Source organism: Malania oleifera, chromosome 3, assembly GCF_029873635.1.
Source record: "Malania oleifera isolate guangnan ecotype guangnan chromosome 3, ASM2987363v1, whole genome shotgun sequence".
NCBI classification, from domain to species: domain Eukaryota; kingdom Viridiplantae; phylum Streptophyta; class Magnoliopsida; order Santalales; family Ximeniaceae; genus Malania; species Malania oleifera.
The window spans coordinates 48,227,260-48,244,963 of record NC_080419.1 but is presented as its reverse complement, the minus strand read 5'-3'; positions in this window follow the sequence as shown (position 1 = coordinate 48,244,963).

The following is a 17,704-nucleotide window of genomic DNA, read 5'->3' as shown; positions in this document are numbered from 1 at the left end:
TTAGTATTTAATGTCTGTCAAGTTAGTGTGCAGGTTCACAATAACAAGATCATTTGATGGCACATGAAGACTTGAAGACTGAAGACCCTGAAGACTATCTTCTTATTATAATTTATATTATTTGGGTCTGTAATAGTAGTATAGGGTAAAGGTCTGTAATAATCTGCATTGCATGCATGTAGGAACTTATAAGCTCAAGACCTTAAAAAGACCTTAAGGATCACCTTCGGTCGACCTTCACGCCAGGTTTTTTGGCATATTTAAAAGGCCTTAGAAAGACCCTAGGTCACAGCACATATACACAAATAAGTCCCCATCATCACTTATTATATCATGGGAATTAAATTGGCTAAAAATGAACTTAAACTGAAAAACTTGAGAGAGGTCGGGCAACCGAACCCCAGGTGTTCAAAACACCTCGGGCGCCCGAACCATTGGGATGTCAACAGTTTGACCACGTTTCGGGCGACCGAACCTGTAATGAACGTATCTCCCTAGGGCGACCGGACCATGTCAGAATACTTTTCACCAATTCGGCCTGCCAAACCTTTGTGTTCAAAAACACCTCGGGCGACCAAACTTGCTGGTTCGGTTAACTAAACTTAGCAACAGGCACCCGAACCGCACGCCAAAGGCTACTGACTTTGATTCAACCACCTGAGCATAACTTCGGGCACCCGAACCCTTTTAAAATTATTTTGTGACTGAGTCTGTTTGGGCACCCAAACCTCAGGCCAAGCTCTCGAACCTCGTGGGTTAAAATATTTTTACTAATTATTTTAAAGAGGTAAATGGGGTTAATTTTTGTAAACCTATTTTAAACTTTTTTAATTATTCCCATTGGGTCCCCAACGGTCAAAAATCCTTCCTTGCCTATAAATACCTATTCATTTGTCATAATTAGCGGGGATTAGCAAATTTGATTAGGGCAAAATTCTCTCAAAATCCAAAACCCTATTTTAGCTTATACTACTCCAAAAACACCCATACACTTCATTTTCTTAGATCTTTCAAGTGTTGTGAGTATTTCTAAAGTGCTTGTGTCCAATCTAGTCTACTCATACTCTCATTGGATTATATTGTTTGTTTGATTTTATTGAGAGTAGAAGCGTCAAGTTCTTCCACTGATTTAACTTGATAAATCTTGTGAGGGAAGACTTGGAAGGTTGTGGTTCTTGCATTGTCATTACAAGTAACCTAAGCCTATACTTTTGTGTGCAAAAATCATTTTCAAAGCTTGATTTCAAACAACTCTTGTGCTTACTACATTGAAGAAAATATTTTTAAGTTTGTTTGAATATTATTGCTAACATCTTTGAAACCCTAATATGAGATTGAGATATAATTTATCTGGTCTTCAAAGAATAGCTTGTTTGATATACACACTTGTGCTTGAATAGATAAAGTCATTGGTCTGAGTATTGATTGCGCACGTAGAGAACTGAGCTTATAGTTCATACATCATTGAGGTGCATTGATTAGATTGCGCTTATATTGGGTACATATCTGCTTTACATGAAAGCATAATCACTGTACCATTTGAGTGAACATATTGTTGTATTTCTAGGTGTGGCTTGAGCGGGTGGTGATTCAGCCTGATAAGGATTGTGTAAAGGTTGGGGTCAGCCCTATGAATTTGACCTTAGGCCTTTTCCGTCCTGCAAGAAGAGTTTGTAAAGCTTGAGGTTAGCCCTGTGCTAATTGACTTGGTTGTAATTGGTGTCGATCCACCCGTTAAGTGAACATTAGTGAAATCCTCAGGCTTGCGAACTAGAGGCGGGGACGTAGGCATAGTTGGCTTAATCCCGATAACATTTCTTGTACGTGCTTTTAATTTCCGCATTTTAAATTGCAGCACATGAATGTTTGTATTTTACTATTGTGAATGATTGGATTTATAATTGCATAGATTGACTCTAGGTTGAGTAATACTGTTGCTAAATTAGTTGAATTTAGGAGAAAATTTTAAATACCCAATTCATCCCCCCCCCCCCTCCCCACCCTCTTGGGAATACACCAAAACTAACACTAAGGCAATATCAAACTTTTTTTTTTAATCCACCAATGGTAAAAAAAAAAAAAAAGTATTTCCATCATCTTTGCAAATTTGTCCACCAAATTCCCTAAATTCCACACATTAGCCCTCCAAGCTCACTCACTCTAATTCTTTAATTATATATAAAAGGACAAAAGCACCCCACTAAAAGAAAAAAACAAACAAACAAAAAGAAGAGTCTAACTTTATGATCAAAGCATCGCCTATAAGATTGTTTTAACTGCAGAGGTAAAGACTTGGACAAGAATTGCTCTGTCAGAGATCACGCTACTACAACCCTTGACGGAAACTCAAATGATGATTAATCAGAAGAAAAATCAAAGGTCGTACTTGCAAAATTTTAATTTACATTCTACTATGTACTTTTGTAGTTCATTTTTTTTTTTTTTTTTTTATTTCTTCTTGCATTTTTTGTCACTTTACAAAATCCAAAGGGTGTGAGATTTGTAGCGAACAGTGACATTTTTCTAATTATTTGAAAAGTTAGAAATAAAAAAATAAAACTATTTTTTTTCAAGAAAATAGTGTCAAAATTACTAATTTTTATTCATTTTTTATTTTATAAAAAAGTAGCTAATTTTTTTTAATTTGTTCAAAAACTAAAATAAAAAGTAAAATATATATTTGTAAACTAAATGAGCCCTTATCATTCATATATTCCCTGTCATAACGTCCTATAGAAATATCTAGAATAGTGAGGGGTAATAATATTAAAGGTTTGATGGAGTTACCACTAACCTATCATTTTCCTAGGTACGTTTAATTCACATATTTACTACTTGTTTATTAGTCTCTAAACTAATCTTAAGTCTAAGGAACCAGTAGTTTTGATATGCTTTTACCAAAATTCAGATCGAGAATACAGTTATACAAGGGGAAGCTTATATTGTATTTTTTTTTAAAAAAATTCACATAAATTTAAATTTAAGGTAAAAACTTTATGTTGTTAAACACCACTTTTAGAAATTAGTTCATTGAGCAAAAAAAATTAAAATTAAAATTTAAAAGTCTAAATGCTAGATCCAACCCTCAGAATGAATGATCCAAAGGAATGTATGAAAATAAAAGCTTTTTATTTTATTTCTTAAATATGACAAAATTGACAAAATATTTTATTTAATTTGTGTATGGACCTGTAGTTGGGTCATTTAAAGTGCGTTTTGTTGAGGCAGTTAAGGATTTAATAATTTAATTGACATTGATAGTTATCACATATCATATTTGGAAATGATTGACTAACCATTTAAAAGATTTAGATATCCTTATGAGAAGAAAAACAAAAAGGGACAAAAAATGGGGTAAAGGACACCCTGGTCTCTTTATTGCTTTGTCACTCTTAGTCCATGAAGGACCAGGTAGCTATATATCAAGTAATGGCTAAGGCCCCTTGGCAATGGCTTAGGTGGCAAGGGAGGGCTTGGGATAGGTCACTTGCTGATTTAAGTCTCAGGTTCGATTCCTGCCCCCACAAGCAAATCTTGTATTTGCCCTTGCACAGTGAGAGGGGCCTTGTTGCATGGGCGTGGGAATAGTTTGAGTTCCCTGTGTCGCCACCAGAGTGTGCTAGAGCGTGCCCGATCAACAGGAGTGTCAACTGAATGTGTCGGGGAAGTCAGGACACCCGATGTAATAAAAAAAAAAGAAAAAGAAGTAATGGCTAAGGCCTTCTTAGTCACTGCTATCTCATACTTTCTTTTCATAACAAAGTAGGCTAATGGTATCTAATCTGACATAGCCAACAAATCAAACATACCCCCAATTAATACCATTTTAAATAAGAAATTAAGAAAAAGTTAAGTCTGTTAAATAAAGAGGTAGGGATTTGGTTTGTGATTTGGAATTGAATTAGCAATTCTATGGTTAGATTGATTTAAGAACTGCTTATTTGGTAAATAGGAGCATGCGGTAATACAATGAATTCAAGAGAAATGATCCACTAACCTTCAAAATCAAGAATGATCAATTCAATCAATGAAGATTGATCAATTCAATCCTTCTTTCTAATACTAACCTCTTATTTGGTTTACGAAATTACTTCTAGAATAAAATCAAATTTTAGAAATGAAATCATATTCCTATATTTGATTTTTGGAAATAAGGTCGAAATCGCCAATTAAAATTATTAAGATTCCTGCGAACAATAGAATCATGATTACAATCTAAATATGAACATTAATCCATCTTCACTCCATGGAATCAAAATTATTTATATTAAAAATACTATAAAATAAAAAAAATAAGAATAATAGTAAAAATATTTATTATTATAATAAATATAATACAACTAACAATAATCACAATAAAAATAATATTTATAATAATAATAATAACAACAATACCAATAATAATAATAATAATAATAATAATAATAATAATAATAATAATAATAAGAAGAAGAAGAAGAAGAAGAAGAAGAAGAAGAAGGATAGTAAATAATATAAAAATAATAAAAACTAATAATAATTGCAATAATAACAGTACTTATTATTATAAAAATTATAACAAGAACAAGAACAATATTAGTAATAGAAAAGGCCAAGATACTATTATTTATGCCTTTTATACTTCTGTTTTTATAAGTAAAGAAGGAAGGAGAAAAAATATGAAAGGGGCAACACAGCAGGACTCGTCGACGAGGAGCCTATGTTCGTCGACGAAGGTTATGAAGCTCATCGACGAACAATTACCGAGATCAGAAATTTTTCAGATTTCTAGCATCATCGACGAGAGCCCTGTATTCGTCGATGAAGGGTCTTCTTGGTCTCGTCGATGAGGTCTTGTGTTCATCGACGAGAGGCGCCTGGGCTGTGGCAGTTATTTTGAATTTTGAATTTTTGAACATTGAGTGATTGGGCAAACGGGGGGAAACCTCAGAGAAACTTCTATATATGTCATCTGGCCATATTTGAGAAGTGAGATGATCATTAGATAGGTGTATTGTGTACATTTTGATTTCCTTAGTGAAATTTGTGTGTCATTGTTTTCGTGGATATAGGCTTTGCTGAACAATGTAAATCTTTGTGTTGATCTTGTTTTGGTTGTGTGTGTGTTTTTTACATTTACTTGTTGTTTTTTATTCCACTGTGCATCTTCATTATACGATCCAACGATCCATATCACAACAAATTGGTATCAAAGCGATTGTTGTTATGGCATCGGGATCATCTTTTGCAAGATTTGACATTGTCAAATTCGATGGAACCGGAAACTTCGGTTTATGGCAAAGGAGAGTGAAATATATTCTAGTACAACAAGGAATGGCTAAAGCATTGCTTGATACTCAACCGGAAGGAATGGATGAGACAACATGGGTAGATTTGAAAGCAAAGGCAGCGTCGACAATACACTTATGTTTGGCGAACAAAGTTCTCCATTGGGTGATGGAAGAAGATTTTCTAGTGGCTATCTGGCGAAAGTTAGAAATTCGGTATGTAATGACCTGAAGAATAAGGGAATTTAAATAATAAAGAGGGAAATAAATGGAAACAGTAACAGAAGGAGGTAGCCGACTTCGTTGATGACGTTCCACTTTGGGATGTAATGACCCAAGAGAATTTATTAGGTCCTCGTTGACAAACACAAGGGATTCGTCGACGAGGGTACAAGAGGTCCTCGTTGACGAAGACAAGTTTCGTAGACAAGAAGATATCGAGAGAGAGGATTTTTGGAAGTTTGAAATTCGTCGACGAGGGTGCAAGGTCGTTGACGAACTTTCAACAGGACTTGTCGACGAGGTGACGTGTCTTGTCGATGAATTTGGCTTTATAAATAGCTGAAACTTGGATTTTTATGTAGACAATTCACAGAAATTCACTCCCTCTCTTTCTCTCTTACAGCTTCACCTCCATCTCTATTCTATTTCGGCCCCATCGTTCACCAAATTGACGATTTAAGGCCACCACGACGCTCCTGGGGAAGTTCTCCCTAAGTTTACCGGAGCGGATCGTCGGTGGGACGAAGTTAGATTTCATCCCAGATTTAGGGTAAGACCTTTTTGTTGAAATTTGACTTTCTAGAAGTTGTAGAAAATGCTGTAACATAGTGTTAACCCTATGGGTCATACCCTGTTTTGATTATGATAAACACTATAGTATTTAATGGTTTAATGAGTTTGTGTGCAGGACCAATCGAACGTATCATATGGTGCACACACATGCATTTGTAGAAGACGAAGACTAAAAATGTGTATTCATTGTAATTTATATTTATCATATTGAGTCTGTAATAGTAAATAGGAAATGGTCTGTAATAATTAATGCCTTTATTTGCATGGTAGGATCGATAAGCTCATGACCATAGATAGACCTTAGGGAACACCCTTCGGTCGATCGACACCGAATTTTTTCGGTGTCCTAGAACTAAAAAGGACCTAAAAATGACCCTAGGACACTCACACATGCATATATATGAACGGTCATTTGAATAGGGTGTTTGCATACTTAAATAGGACCAAGATGCTCAAAATAGGCACATTCGGTCAACTGTACTTCACAGTACATATACTCCCGGTCGACCGAACTCGGACCAGGTCAACAGTTTGACCACAATCTGGTTGACTGAACTTATATAGTTCATTTACACCCGGTCGACCGAACTCCCTTTGAGTCAACACTTTGATCTCCTAGTCGACCGAGCCCAAAATGAACGCCAATGCTCTAGTTGACCGAGGGTCCTCGGGAGATGCCCCAACAGTCTAGTTGACCGAACCATCTAGTTCATTTCTACCTGGTCGATCGAATTGTGCTATTTGGAAAAATCGCCCTTCCCGGTCGACCAACCCTGTAGTTCAAATTTGGCCTGGTCAACCGAACCATATGAACTTCGGTTGATCGAAAATGTTTCTGGTCGACCGGATCTCTCGGGTTGCCCCTAATTTTTTACCGTGGTTAACTTTTTTAAATGGGGTTAAAATAATTAAATTGTATTAAAACTTTCCTAATAATTCCAAGTGTGTCCTAAACGGTTATATTTTAGGGGAAGTCTATATATACCCCCTCATTTGGAATAATTAATAGAATATTAGCAAAAACAATTAGCAAATATCCTCTGATTCTTAAAAGCTCTATTTCTCACATCCAAGCTTCATTTTTCCATTCTTACTAATCCTCATTGAAAATCTTGCTAAGTAAGAGTGCTATTGGGAGTATCTAGTTTAGCTTACTCTCTTGTTTGTTCTAGTTGATTGATATATATATATTTATTCGAGAGTAAGCTTGAAGTTTTTCTAGGAGACTTCATTAATAAGTCTTCCATAGGAAAACTTTGTAGAACTTGTGAGTTTTGTATCATCATTGCAATACTCAAGAGTTCGTACTGCTTTTTGTTTGTGAAATAAATTTTTGCAAATCGATTTCAGATATCTCGTGTGATTTACTTTGAGAAATATTTTGTTGAGATATTTGTGCATACACAAAAAGATCTTTGTTGAAATATCCTTTGATTGATTTTATCTTCTTGAGCACAAAGATCAAATTATTTTATAAATTAAATCTGAATATCTCTTGAGCCTTGTATATTGAGAAATATCATTTGAGATATCTAAAGTATTGCTATCATCTTTGCTTGAGCATTGTGATTGAAAATATAGTGTGATACAAAGATAGCATTATTTGCACTCATGCACTGATTGAAACATTTGCTTAATTATTTGAGAGTAGACACTTAGACTACACTGAGCTTATCAAATCCTATTTCTTGGTAGTGTATTAATTACATTATGCTTAGTGGTACATAATTAGTTTAGTGTAAGAAGCATTTCCTTGTATGCAAAATTATATACACATCTGTTGTATTTCCAGGCACGGGCTTGAAGAGGGAGGCTAGCCCTGAAATAGTCCCGGACTGGCTTAGACCCGGTTAGGAAAGTTAGGTGCACCATCTTGGTAAGGCGTTTAGGTTGAGGTCAGCCTCGCTAATTGACCTGGTTAATGTTGAGGTCAGCCCTGTGGTAATTGACTTGGTTGTAATTGGTGCCGCTCCACCCTTTAAGTGAGTATTAGTGGAATCCTTGTGCTCATTAGCCAAGATAGGGACGTAGGCAGTTTGCCGAACCTCGATAACATTTCTCGATGTCGTCTCCTTTACTGCTTTATTATGCATGCTTGGTTAATCGTTTATTGCAGTTTAAATTCCATTGTATATTTTCATTTATTTATTTTACATGCACTAGATTGACCTTTGGCTTGTGTAATACTGTTGTTAGAGGATTGACCTAAGGGATAAAATTTTTAAATACCAATTCACCCCCCCCCCCAACCTCTTGGGATTGCACCAAAGCTAACACGTAGAAGTAGTAATATTTTGTTCTAGGATATATGACTTTCAAGGTGTTGAGTGGAGAATCCTGCGGGTGTAGGACCCGTCATAGTAGGGGGATTTTAGCAGGAATCAGGTAAGGAAAATATGCTATACTAGGCAATTGTAGTATGTTTTCAATATAAATTATACATTATTATCATATTATTATTCACAACAGAAATTTATACAGTTTATCAAATATGTTTAATATGTTTTAATTTACTGTGTGGCTTGAGAATATAAATATAGTATAGAAACATGCTTTACAGTATTTTCAGAGTTATATTTTACAAAATATACAGATAGTAGATATGTTTTACAGTAATTACAGAATATCATGATTATACAGTTTTCAGTACCATGACATACAATTTTACAGTTCATTTTAGAAATGCATTTGATACAGATACAGTTTATTACAACATCATGGTTAATACAGATATTATAGAATCATGGTAAAACAAATAGATTGTATATGTATTATTTAGTATCAAACCCTGATGGACCATTATAGATTACAGAGCACGGTACTGTTGCTACATACAGTATAGAGTGCAACCACCTATTCAGATAATACGTGGTATATAAGTCGATCATATAAACCCCACGAGTGGACAAGCTCCCCATCAAATATGGGTTGAGGAGGGCTGATCAGACTGATGGAGTATAGTGGTTTATCCTGGTTGGCCAACCAAGGTAGATTCTGCCTACGGGCCGCCCAACCCTGTCATGAGGGGTTAAATCATGACATACAATTATCCACAGGGAAGTAATCAGCTATTAGATGTATATATATTTTACAGTAACAGTGTGGGTACTTATGTATAGTATAAGTATTATGAATGGAAAACTTATAAAAACAGATATGTTAAGCAACATGGGTGCAGGTGGTGGTTGTATATGTTATTTGTATTTGTATTCTCATATTCAGTTATACATGATTATTTAGAAACAGATCTTTAAAGTATTGTAACTCACTTGCCACATACTAGTAAAAGCATATTTCGTCTTACTAAGCATCGTCTCATCCCATTACTTTAACATTTTTCAAGTGATCCAATTAGACGAGCAAATTAGGCTCGTAGATAGAGGGGCCTTAGTATTGCCCTGTCAATAGAGTGAGTATTTTTTAGAGTATTTATGTATAGCCCTAGCCCAGTTGAGGCTATTTTGGGAAATAGTCATATATGTATATTTTGGGGACACATTTTAGCACTCTGGTATTGTATCTTTTCTTGATTATGTTTATATGGATTCCACTTCTCGCTGCTTAGGTTGATGGTTTGGTTTAGTCTAGAAGGTACTAGAGCATTATAAATTTTACAGTATAAAAATAAATCGAAATAGGAAAATAAATAGCAGGTCGTTACACGGTACATGTCAAAATCCCTGAATAACAAACTTTTTCTTAAGCAGCCTTTATATTGGCTTAAGATGGTAGAAGGATCGAATCTAGATCAACACATCAATGCGTTTAATAAAATCATAAGTAATCTTATGAGAGTTAATGTGAAGTTTGATGAGGATGCTAAGGCTTTGATGCTGTTAAATTCTTTGCCCTCAACTTATACCTACAAAAATCTTGTGAGCACTCTTACGTACGTGGGGAAAAGAAACACTTGATTTGGAAGAAGTAACAAGTGTCTTGCTAAATTTTCATCAAAGATTGAAAATATGTGATAAAGGAGAAGGACTTGTGATAAAGGGTTGTAATGAGCGAGGCAAAGGAAAGTTTAAAATTGGGTCTAATTAGAAATCCCGGAATCAATCCAAGAAGAAGAAGAAAATTCGGTGTTATAAATGCGGTAAAAAGGGGTATGTGAAACCGGAGTGTCCGGATTAGAAGAAGGGAAATGCTAATAAGCATGAGGGGATTTCTAAATTTGTGAATGTTGTTCAAGAAAGATTATTCGGTAGATGGTGATGTTCTATTAGTTTCAGCGGATTCGAATAATCTAACGGACTCTTGGATATTTAACTCGACATGTTCTTATCACACAACTCCAAACAAGGAGTGATTCAGCACTTACAGGTTAGTAAATTCTGGATCAGTTCTTATGGGCAATGATGCTTCGTGTAAGATCGTTGGCATAGGAAATGTAAAGATAAAGATGTTTGATGGTGTTGTAAGAACATTGTGTAATGTAAGACATATACCTGAGTTGAGAAAAAGTCTGATATCTCTTGGTACTTTGGATTGTAATGGATTTAATTACAAGTCCAAAGGTGGAGTCTTGACGGTATAGAAAGGTAATCTAACCGTGATGAAAGGGCAAAAACTGGATGGGAATATTTACACGTTACTAGGAACTACTGTTGTAGGAGGAGTTGCAACCATGGATGCTAAATTAGATGAGACCGTCTTGTGGCATATGCATCTTGGGCATATGGGAGAACATGGCATGAAAGAACTACACAAGGGAAAATTATTGAAAGGTTTAAAATCATATCAGTTGGAATTCTGCAGATTTTATGTTCTTGGAAAATAGAACAGGAAAAAATTCAGATCAGCTACTCACAAGACGAAAGGAGTTCTTGACTATGTACATTCAGATGTTTGGGACTTGGTTAGAGTTGCATCAAAGGGTGGACATGTGTACTATGTGAGTTTAATTGATGATTACTCACGAAAGGTTTGGGTTTACTTCATGTGTCACACATTTAGTACGTTTTCCTAGTTTAAGATTTGGAAGGCTGAAGTGGAAAACCTGACAGGGAAGAGAATCATATATTTAAGGTCGGATAATGGGACCAAGTACGTTGATTCTCGGTTTATGGAGTTTTGTGCAGAGTAGGGAATCAAGAGACATTTTACAGTTCGGAGAACACCTCAGTAAAATGGTGTGACAAAATGAATGAACTGGACTCTTGCTGATAGGGCTCAGTGTCTCAGATTGAATGCAAGGCTACCAAAGAACTTCTAGGCTGAGATAGTTAGTATGACTTGTTTTCTGGTTAACCAATCAACAAGGGCATCACTAGCGGGTAAAGTAACGAACGAGGTTTGGACGGAAAATGCAGTAGACTACTTCGAATTGAAGGTATTCGGGTATCCAACCTATGTCCACATGTCTAGTGAGGAGAGGTCTAAGCTTGACCTGAAGTCTCGTCGTTGCACCTTTTTGGGATATCCAGAGGGCGTGAAGGGGTATAAGCTGCAGGACCTAGTGGCAAATAAGGTGGTGATCAGTAGAGATGTAGTCTTTGATGAGAAGGCTATGGTGAAACGTACTCAAGAGTTTGATGAACAGAAACAGGAGCCAAAAAGTTGGGGCAGTGATGAACATGTTGTGCAGGTGGAGTTGGAAGCTCAAGGCAACAAAAATGATCATGGTCCAATGGTTGCAGGGAGCTCTAGCTCGGGAAACCAGCAAGTCAACGATATTCCTATACGGAGATCCGGATGCACTATTAGACCTCCATCAAGGTATGGTTTTGATGAGTTAGTATCTTATGTTTTCCTTACTTGTTGTAACAATCCAACTTCTTTTCAAGAGGTAGTGCACGGCCAGGAGAAAGATAGTTGGATGGGAGCAACGATTGAGGAAATGGAATCACTGCATAAGAACAAAACTTGGGAGTTGGTGGAGCTTCCATATGGGAAGAGACTGATAGGCTGCAAATGAGTGTATAGGAAGAATAAGGCAATTTTAGAAAAGGAAGGAGAGAAATTCAAGGCACGGGGCATGATGAGATCTTTTCTCCAGTGGTCTGACATACTTCGATCAAAGTTGTGTTGGGGTTGGTAGCTTATTACGATCTTTATTTGGAACAAATGGATGTGAAGACGACGTTTCTTCACGATGAATTGGAGGAAAAAATCTACATGGTACAACTGGAGAGATTCATTGAACTAGGAAAAGAAAAATTTGTTTGCAGGTTGAAGAAATCTCTTTATGGGCTAAAACAGTCTTCAAGGCAATGGTATAAACAGTTTGATTCATACATAATGAAGATTGGCTACAAACGGTGTAAGTATGATTGTTGCGTTTATGTGAATAAACTTGAGGATGGTTCTCTTGTTTTCTTGTTATTGTACGTCGATGACATGTTGATAGCTGTAAGAGATTTAACTGAGGTGAATCAGTTAAAAAACCTGTTTCATAAGAAATTTGACATGAAGGATTTTGGTTCAGCCAAGAAAATACTTGGGATGGAGATTCGTCGAGATAGGACTGCAGGGAGATTATGATTATCTCAGGGCGATTATGTGCAAAAGGTGTTGGAGAGGTTTAGCATGACTGATGCAAGACAGGTGTGTACACCTATAGTGAATCATTTCAAGTTATCTATTGCAAAGTTCGGATGAGGAAATTTGGGAAATGTCAAAGGTCCCCTATGCTAGTGTTGTGGGGAGTTTAATGTATGCCATGGTATATACGAGGCCATATTTGGCTTATTTGATAAGCGTGGTGAGCAAGTTCCTCTCTAATCCAGAAAGGCAGCATTGAGAAGCCGTCAAATGGATACTTAGATACTTGCAGGGTACATCGGGATATGACATCATGTTCGGCAAGCAACATGGTTGTCCTTCAATTGTGGGGTTTGTTGATGCAGATTATGTTGGAGATATGGATGACAGAAGGTCTACAACGAGATATGCATTTACCTTTGTAGAAGGACCGGTATGTTGGAGATCCATGGTACAGTCTCTGGTTGCATTGTCCTCAACTAAGGTGGAGTATATGACAGTTGCCGAAACTGCAAAGGAAGCCTTATGGCTTACTAGTTTACTCAGAGAGCTGGAGTTACAGAAAGATGGTGTGGGGCTGCATTGTGATAGTCAAAGTATCATTTACTTGGTGAAGAATCAAGTATGCCATGTTATGAGGAAGCACATTAATGTGAGGTTCCACAAAGTTTGAGAATTGATTGCTTTGGGTGAACTTGTGTTGGAGAAAGTTCACACATCTGATAATGCAGCAGATATTCTAACCAAATCAGTTACTTCAGAGAAGTTTAAGCATTCCTTGGACATACTCCATGTCTCCAAGTGATAGAAGGGAGACACACCCAACCAAACATTTTTAAGTTCAAAGAGAAATATTTCATGTTTTTGAGATTCTCCTAAAGGGCGTATAATCGCCAAGGTGGAGATTGTTATTTATGACTCTTATACTTTTATTTTTATAAACAAAAAAGGAAGGAGAAAAACATGAAGGGAGCAGAACATCAAGATTTGTTGAGGAGGAGCCTATGCTCGTCAATAAGGGAACAATAGAGGTTCGTTGACGAAGGTTCTTAAGCTCGTCGACGAACAATTACCGAGAACAAGAATTTTTCATATTTTTGGCATCGTCGACGAGAACCCTGTATATGTCGATGAAGGGTCTTCTTGGTCTCGTCGACGAGGTCTTGTGTTCGTTGATGAGAGGCGCCTGGGTTGCGGCATTTTTTCTGAATTTTGAATTTTTGAATGTTAAGTGGTTGGACAAACGGGGGGAAATCTCTGAGGAACTTCTATATATGTCATCTGAGCTTATTTTGAGAAGTGAGATGATCATTAGATAAGTGTATTGCATATATTTTGATTTCTTTAGTGAAATTTGTGTCATTGCTTCCGTGGATGTAGGCTTTGCCGAAACACGTAAATCTTTTTATTGATCTTGTTTTGGTTGTGTGTGTATTATTTACATTTACTTGTTGTTATTTATTCCGCTGTGTATCTTCATTATATGATCCATATCACAATAGATACTAATAAAAAATATTTTAAGGTTAAAAATTATTTTAGAAATTAAAAAATAGTAGTTGTCGACACCCCAATTTTAACCAGGCCTTTCCGAGGAGACCTCATGTCAAAACCTTTCCACACTGGCTGTGGACCCCACACATTCTTGTAGGTCCCACGTTGGTTGTGGACCCCACACATTCTTGTAGGTCCCACACTGCTTGTGGACCCCACGCATTCTTGTAGGTCCCACACTACTTGTGGACCCCACACATTCTCGTGGACCCCACGTGGCTTGTGGGCCCCACATATCTTCATTGGGCCCCACATGTTGGTGGGCCCCACCTCTCTTGGTACGCTAGCTCGGATTCCTACATTCGATGCACGTTACCCCTTGGTACGCTGGCTCGGATTCCTACATTCGATGCACGTTACCCCTTTGTACGCTAGCTCGGATTCCTACATCCGATGCACGTTACCCTCTGGTACGCTAGCTCGGATTCCTACATCCGATGCACGTTACCCTTTGGTACGCTAGCTCGGATTCCTACATCCGATGCACGTTACCCCCTCTGGTACGCTAGCTCAGATTCCTACATCCGATGCACGTTACCTCTTTTGGCATGCTTGCGCCTGCTAGCTCGGGTTCCTATAACCCTCAAATGGCTCATGGACCCCACGTGGCTTGTGGGCCCCACATATCTTCATTGGGCCCCACATGTTTGGTGGGCCCCACCTCTCTTGGTACGCTAGCTCGGATTCCTACATCCAATGCACGTTACCCTCTGGTACGCTAGCTCGGATTCCTACATCCGATGCACGTTACCCTCTGGTACGCTAGCTCGGATTCCTACATCCGATGCACGTTACCCCCTCTGGTACGCTAGCTCAGATTCCTACATCCGATGCACGTTACCTCTTTTGGCATGCTTGCGCCTGCTAGCTCGGGTTCCTATAACGCTCAAATGGCTCGTGGACCCCACGTGGCTTGTGGGCCCCACATGTTTGGTGGGCCCCACCTCTCTTGGTACGCTAGCTCGGATTCCTACATCCGATGCACGTTACCCTCTGGTACGCTAGCTCGGATTCTTATATCCGATGCACGTTACCCCCTCTGGTACGCTAGCTCGGATTCTTACATCCGATGCACGTTACCTCTTTTGGCATGCTTGCGCCTGCTAGCTCGGGTTCCTATAACCCTCAAATGGCTCGTGGACCCCACATGGTGCGTGGGCCCCACATGTTGGTGGGCCCCACCTCTTTTGGTACGCTAGCTCGGATTCCTACATTCGATGCACGTTACCCCTTGGTACGCTAGCTCGGATTCCTACATTCGATGCACGTTACCCCTTGGTACGCTAGCTCGGATTCCTACATCCGATGCACGTTACCCTCTGGTACACTAGCTCGGATTCCTACATCCGATGCACATTACCCTCTGGTACGCTAGCTCGGATTCCTACATCCGATGCACGTTACCCCCTCTGGTACGCTAGCTCAGATTCCTACATCCGATGCACGTTACCTCTTTTGGCATGCTTGCGCCTGCTAGCTCGGGTTCCTATAACCCTCAAATGGCTCGTGGACCCCACGTGGCTTGTGGGCCCCACATATCTTCATTGGGCCCCACATGTTTGGTGGGCCCCACCTCTCTTGGTACGCTAGCTCGGATTCCTACATCCGATGCACGTTACCCTCTGGTACGCTAGCTCGGATTCTTATATCCGATGCACGTTACCCCCTCTGGTACGCTAGCTCGGATTCTTACATCCGATGCACGTTACCTCTTTTGGCATGCTTGCGCCTGCTAGCTCGGGTTCCTATAACCCTCAAATGGCTCGTGGACCCCACATGGTGCGTGGGCCCCACATATCTTCATTGGGCCTCACATGTTTGGTGGGCCCCACCTCTCTTGGTACGCTAGCTCGGATCCGCATATCCGATGCCTCGCTAGCTCGGATCCACATATCCGATGCCTTGCTAGCTCGGGTTCCTGTAACCGTCAAACGGCTTGTGGACCCCACATGGTGCGTGGACCCCACACATTTTTTATGGGCTCCGCACAGCTTCTAGAACCTTATTATTATTATTATTATTATTATTATTATTATTATTATTATTATTATTATTTATTTTAATTTGTCAAATGCAACCATATTTTGTCCCCCCATCATCATTCACCACATGTCATGTTTTTTTTTCCTTTATCATTCTTCCCATACTATATTCCATTCATAATTCTTCATCCCATACTTTGTTCCCTCCATCATCACTCACCATATGTCATGTTTCTTCCCTTTATCATTCTTCCCATACTATATTCCATTCATAATTCTTCATCCCACACTTTGTTCCCTCCATCATCACTCACCATATGTCATGTTTCTTCCCTTTATCATTCTTCCCATAATATATTCCCTTCATAATTCTTCATCTCATACTTTGTTCCCTCCATCATCACTCACCATATGTCATGTTTCTTCCCTTTATCATTCTTCATATACTATATTCCATTCATAATTCTTCATCCCATACTTTGTTCCCTCCATCATCACTCACCATATGTCATGTTTCTTCCCTTTATCATTCTTCCCATAATATATTCCCTTCATAATTCTTCATCCCATACTTTGTTCCCTCCATCATCACTCACCACATGTCATGTTTCTTCCTTTTATCATTCTTCCCATGCTAATTTCCCTTCATCATTCTTCCCCCCATACTTGGTTCCCCCCATCATGACTCCCCTATGTCTTCTTTCCTATGCTTGCCCTAAGCTAAGCCTATAAATAGCCCTCTCATTCGAAGCACAAGGGGAGAGCTCTTAGTGGTGGTAAGGAGAAGATTTCAAATATTGAAGTTTTCTATCACGAGTTTGTGAAGTTAGTCTTTTTTTTGAGTAAAAATCAAGAGGTCGACTAATCCCGTTTCCTATCGGTGTTGAGTCACCCCATTTGAAGAAGGCACCCCGTAGTGCCTCAAATCAGAGCGCAAGAACAACTCTCGGGAAGACGTTGTAGATGGGCCCTAGTAGACTCATCAACAGGAAAAGAAGACCGGAGCAGAGGAAAACGAAAGAAGATCAAGCGATCGATTGATCCCTTTTCCTACCGGTACCGGGTCACTCCATTTGAAGAAGGTACTCCCTAGTGCCTCGAGTCGGAACTCAAGAACAACCCTCGGGAAGGCGCTGTAGACTAACCTTGCGGATTCACAGACAGGAGAAGAAGACCGAAGGAGAAAAAGACGATAGGTAAGACCAATGAACTTTCTCTTCCTATGTTACATTTCCGTCCCCCTTTCCCTAATCGGCCTCTGTTGGTTTATTTGACTTTATTTCACTTTTCTTTACTTTAAATAGCTTCCTTTTAACTCATAAAAAAACAAAAAAACAAAAAAATTTCATAAAAGACACAAAAATTCAGAAAAAATTTCAAAGAAAATTCAAAAATTTTTAAAGCTTTGAAACTTATTTACCTTTGAAAATTTTTGAAGAAAATCCAAGAAAGTTTCTAACATGTTTGGCAAAGGTTAGATTTGTTTCCCTACATTCAAAATTTTCAAAAATACATTCTAAAGGCATATATTTAAAACCATGACTTTCGTGATTGTTGTCTAAAATTCTGTTGTATTCGGAAGGACATTGGAAAATTCCGAAAAATCATTGGTCTCGACCAAGA